Source organism: Lemur catta, chromosome 2, assembly GCF_020740605.2.
Source record: "Lemur catta isolate mLemCat1 chromosome 2, mLemCat1.pri, whole genome shotgun sequence".
Lineage (NCBI taxonomy): Eukaryota > Metazoa > Chordata > Mammalia > Primates > Lemuridae > Lemur > Lemur catta.
In genome coordinates, this window is record NC_059129.1 from 128,940,199 (window position 1) to 128,946,151 (window position 5,953).

Consider the following 5,953-nt stretch of genomic DNA (forward strand, 5'->3'; position numbering starts at 1 on the left):
TTTCCAATGTACTTTGTCTGATATTAATATAGCCACTCTACCTTTTTTCAATTTGTGTTACCATACTGTGTCTTTTCCCATCCTTTTACTTTTAACCTATTTGTGTCTTTATATTTACCAAATACCTTTCTTGTCAGTAGTGTATAGTTGCATTTTTCTTTTTTGTCCACTCTGACCATCTCTGCCTTTTAGTTGGGGTGATTAGACTACTAACACTTAATGTGATGATTTATGTTAGGCTGAAAGCTAATATCTGTTTGTTTTCTATTTGTTTCATCTGTTCTTTGTTCCTTTTTCACTCTTTTTCTGCTTTCTTTTGGATCAACTGAGTACTTTCCTGATTCCGTCTTTTTTTCTCTTTGTTGGCATGTTAGTTATAACTCACTACTTTGTCATTTTAGTGGCTGCTTCTGGGTTTATAGTATACCTCTTTAATTTATCACAGTCTACCCTTTGAGGGATATAATACTACTTCTCATATGTATAAGAACTTTATAATAGTATACTTCCATTTCTGCCATCCCTGACTTTGTGCTATTGTTGTCATATTTTATAAACCCCACATTATGTTGTTATTATTTTTGTTCAGTTAATTATTTTTAAAAGGTGTTTAATAATAGGAAAAAATCTTGTATATTTATCCATGTAGTTACCAGTTCTAGTGTTCTTCATTGTGTGTGTGTGTGTGTGTGTGTGTGTGTGTGTGTAGATTTATATTTCTACACAGCTTTCTTTTTGCCTGAATGACTTTGTTTAACCCATCTAGAGTGTGAGTCTGATGGTGATGAATTATTTCATTTTTTTGTATGTCTAAGAATGTATTTATTTCACCTTCATTTGTGAAAGATATATTCACTGTGTATAAAATGATAGGTTAACAGTTTTGTTCCTTTAGTATTTTATCTTTTCATACCCCACTATTTCTTAGATGCAGTATTTCTGATGTGAAATTTGCTATCATCACTACCTTTTTCCCTCTCTACATATGTGTCTTTTTTTTTCCTCTGGTTGCTTTTAAGTTGTCCTCTCTACCATTGGTTTTGAGCAGTTTGGTTATGACGTGCCTTGCTGTATGTTTCTTTGTGTTTCTTGTGCTTGGGGTCATTGAGCTTCTTGGATTTGTGGGTTTATTGGTTTCATCAAATTTGAAAAAAAATGTAGACATTATTTTTCAAATATCTTTTTCTGTCCTTCCACTCCTTTGCGTGTGTGTATGTTCAAAGTTTTACCAAAGCTCATCAATACTGTTAATTTTTTTAAAATTTTTTCTCTCTATGTTGCATTCTGGGTAGTTTTATTGCTGTCTTCAAGTTCATTAGCCTTTCCTTCTGCCATGTTTAATCTGCCATTAATTCCACTAGTGTATTTTTAAACTCAAACATTGTATCTTTTATCTGTAGAAGTTCATTTGGGTCCTTTTAAATTTTTTTCTATGTCTCAACTTAACTTTTAAATATGTAGAATACAATTATAATAACTGTTTTTGTATCCTTGCCTGGTAATCTAACATTTTTGTCAGTTCTGAGTTGGTTTTGATTAATTTTTCTCCTCATTATGGATTGAATTTTCCTGTTCTTTTACATGCCAGGCAATTTTCAGCTGAATGCCATAGATTGTGTATTGTACCTTGTTGGGTGCTGGATGCTTTTGTATTCCCGTAAGTATTCTTGAACTTTGTTAAACAACTTTACCTTTTGGATCTTACTTTCAAGATTTGTTAGGTAGGACCAGAAGCATTTTCAGTAGGGCTAATAATTTCCTACTACTAAGACAAAACTCTTCTGACTACTCTACCCAGTGAATTCTGGGGTTTGCCAGTCTGGCCAGTGGGAATAGGCACCATTTCTGACCCTGTGTGTGTGAGCAACAGTTACTGTTTCCTCTAATCATTTCAGGTGATTTCCACCCGATCTCCCCAGCCCCAGGTGGTTTTCTCCCATGTGTGCACTGACAAATACTCAGCTGAATGCTCAAGAGGAAGCCTGTGCAAATCTCCTGGGGTCTCTCTAATCTCCATTGCTGTGTCCTATGAACTTCAGCCACCATGGTCTCCTTGGATATTCAGCTTTATCTCCTCAGTTCAGGCAATCTGCCCAGCTTCCCCTTCCCTGTGCCATGTGGGAGCAGTCACAGGGCTCACCTTGTTTGTTTTCCATCTTTTGGGGATCACAGTCCTTCATTATCTAATGTTTAATGTCTTGAAAATGAGTGTTTCATATATTTTGTCTTTGTTGTTGTTGTTATTCAGTTGGAAAGGTAAATCTAGTCTCTCTTCTTCCATCTAGTTTGGATGTGAAACCAATGTACAAGGATTAACTAAGCAGTAGAAGAGAAATGAGGCTCATTTCACTCAGGGCAAAGAAAATTGACTGTTAATAGCCAAGACATAGGTGGGATTCCTTGAATTTCTGGATTTATTACAAACTTTTAGAGTTAGAAAAAGTATCTAATACTTAAATGGTCTAAAAATGACATGCTGTCTGGAAATAGTCCAGGGTATGAGGGAATATATTGGCCATGAGTTAGTGTTTTAGCTTACTGATTATTCTAGAGACATTTCTATAGGCTTGATATTTTCCATAATAAAAGGTAAAAATCTTATCCAGTTCAACTCTTTGATTTTACAGAGAGGAAAACCTGTCGAGAGAGTATGTGCTCTTGGATCTAGCATAATTATAATGACAATAATAATAATTTTTATTATTACACTCAGCGAAGTATTTTCTTATTTGATACTACACAAAATAAAGAAATGAAAGGAGCAAGGAGTGTTTGGTGATAGCTGAGTAGGTCTCATTGTTAATGCATGGTGAAAGTTTGTAGTTGTTTGAAATAAAGCCAGAAAGGGAGGAGGAGGAGGAGGAGGAGGAGGAAGAGAATGGCTTATTACTTTCTAGGAACTGTTCTAAGTGGTTTGCATGAGTTATTATCTCACTGAATTTTCAAATTTTTATATATAATATAGTCCACAATGAAAATTTTTTTCACATTTTGACCTTTCTGAAATCAGGATGCATCTTCTGACTGCTGGCATAGTACAGTTGCTATCAGTCTGGATTGAAGTTTAGTATTTTCAGAGCTTGTGCCTTTGCTTCAGCCAGTCAACTGGAGACATGATCAACTCAAGTCCATTGTAAGTTAAATTTTTTGCTTAAAGCTCTTTGTCCCACATGGGTAATGTGAATTTAGACTTCAGATTTCCACGATGACTACCAACTTATGCAAACTCTCAGGGGAAATTTTTCCTCCCTCTACCTAGTGTCAAGATTGAGACACAGGTAGGACCCAGATTGAGACAAGATAGTGGGCTCACCATGAGGCGCTGTCAAGGGATGAAAATAAGTGCCTAGAAACAGATTTTAAAAGCAGTTTCTCTTCAAAATGTCTTTTTTCACTTTACCTGATAAGCATCCTGATTTATTGGGGCAGTAGCAGCAGTAAAACGAATGATATCAAATAAAACTATCTTGAAATGTTTATTTCCAAGCCCAAACAGAGCTGTATATTGTGTTTGTCATAAATCCCTGTTTTCTTCTCTTCCAGATGACTTAAAATGCAAAGTAGAGCTTTCTTTGACATCCGATGGCGGGGCGATAGTATGCTACCCCGCTTTTGTGGACATTGCATATGAACACACCAAACTATCCCTTGGCCAGATCCTGTGCATAATAATGAAGAAACACAGAACCAGGTGCTGAGAAGCAGATTGAAAGAACTTGAACACCTGAACAAGGACCCATGATAAACCAACTTAGCAGAATATTCTTTACTACTAAGCATCGTGGGTAGCCACATGGACAATATCACAGAGTTATAAGAAACTGAATCCTCCAAAAGACAGATGATTTTGAGGTTCTTGGGAATCAAACAGAAATGTTATCCTTTGCTTCATTAGCTGTTTATGAAAATTCAATCTGGTGTATTCACTAATATGTTATATCATAAAATAGCAATTATAAAATGTCTTTTCATATTAAAAAAAGATTGGGGCACAAGAACTTTCCTATTATCCTTTTCTGTAGGGTAGGTTTATTTCTTCTTTATCCTTGTATCAGCTTTGTATGAAGGTCTTCTCTTACAGCCCTCTTCATGTAGGTTTTTTCTTTCTTAACACCCTATGAAACAATCAAAGGTGTCTCACATTAAATGAAACGTGATATTAATATTTCCATTTTATAGATTAGGAAGCTGAGGCACAGAGTGAACTTAGTGAACTTAGTGAAATTCAAACAACTAAAAAGTTGTGGAGTGGTATTACAGACTGGGTCTTGCAGAAGCATTTGCTGAGATGGTGTTTGAGGTGCAAGATATTTGTTAGGGATCAGCACATATGAAAGGAAGATATTGGAAGCAGTATTGGGCACAGGAAAAAGTCAGCCTATGATGCATGCCTGACACAGCCTCAACCAACCTGGCCAGAAGCTCTGGAGCAAACATCGCTCATCGGAGTGTCCTGCATAGAGCTGCGGCAGCCCAGCTGTCATCTCTGGCGTAGGACATAGGCTGCCAGGGGAAGCCGTAACCTCAGGGGAAGCAGCTCTCTGTAGCTGAGACAGACCCTGAGCCCACCAACAGGGGGATGCTGCCTTCTGACTGCATGTCTAGCAGCTGGACATCAAGTCCTTCCTGAGAGGGAGGAACACAAGTAGGATATAAACTCGGGCAGTCTGGTTCTAGAGCTAGCACTCCTGACCATTATGATGTCTTGCCTTCCTGACAGGTGCACTGGGATCAGACCATGGGAGAATTCAGACATTTGATCCAGTCTTGTTTCGTCTATACCATGGCTCTCTACATAGCACAACCACATACCCAGCCAGTGTTTCAAGCCATTATTGTTGTTTGCAGGGGTCCAGTTGTTTTACAAAATTGAAATTTTCACTTGGATGACAAGCTAAAAAATTATAATGCAGGAATATCTGCATACCCAACTTCATAAGGATGAAAGGTCACCATTTGCGTCTGGTTTGACATTGTGTAGCAACAAATGAAAGCCTGACTGCAAGAGCAGCTGAATAATATCTGGTAATTTGCAGCACTAAGGAAAGGTGGTAGGAGAGCTGAGTCACCACACAGATCTTTAGTAGTGTAGACAGGCCTAACATATTCTGAGTTATTAACATGTTCACGTTTGAAAGGAGACACATCGCACACAGTATTTCAATTCACTAGCACCAAATATGATCATAAATATTCAATAAAAACATTTTCATTAAAGTAAACTTGTACTTAGGCATTTTATTTTAGGGAGAGTTTTTGATTGATTCCCTCATTAATGAATCATGGATTGATGATTCAGGACAAATATATAGTTTAAAAGAAAAAATCATAACAAAGATAATGAAGGATCACTCAAATGAGTGTCTATTGTATTCAAAATAAAGAAAATCATACAGATAACAAGTGAAATACAAAACATCCAAATGCACTTTGCTACTTTTAGAACAAACCCTTGTCATTTTGTTTCATCAAAACAACATTAAATAAATGCTGTTTATTTTAATATTATTGATCTTATACTTTTAATGTGTACATTGGTTCAGATTTTATAGTTTTTTAAAGGGTCTGCAGTCATAAGGCATTTAAACCATGTTCATGTTTAAGGAACATTGTATCTATGTTATATTCAAGTAACAATATAGTAGGAATAATATGTCAGCACTGGGTGCCATATGTTTTTTTTCCCCCTGAAGAAGAGCCTACTCATTAATTTAGTTGGAGAGATGCTGTACCAGGTCCATGGAAGAAATAAGATATGAATAAATTATGCCCAGCACCCACATGTGCATTGTAATCAATTATGAATTCCGGTTTGTATGGGCGCATTTCTTTTGTAAATGTTTCTTTGCGACTAGAGATACAGAGTTGTGGCAAAAGTTCCTGTTTCATAATTCACCTTTGTCCATCACCAGCTTATAGAAAACAGCGTTTAAACAAATCAGCTGGAGCAGCC

At 36.6% G+C, this 5,953-nt stretch overlaps 1 pseudogene; it reads left to right on the top strand.

Moving 5' to 3' along the window:
* Positions 1 to 3,170: 3,170 nt before the first annotated feature.
* Positions 3,171 to 3,845, top strand: LOC123632152 (annotated as a pseudogene).
* Positions 3,846 to 5,953: the final 2,108 nt, after the last annotated feature.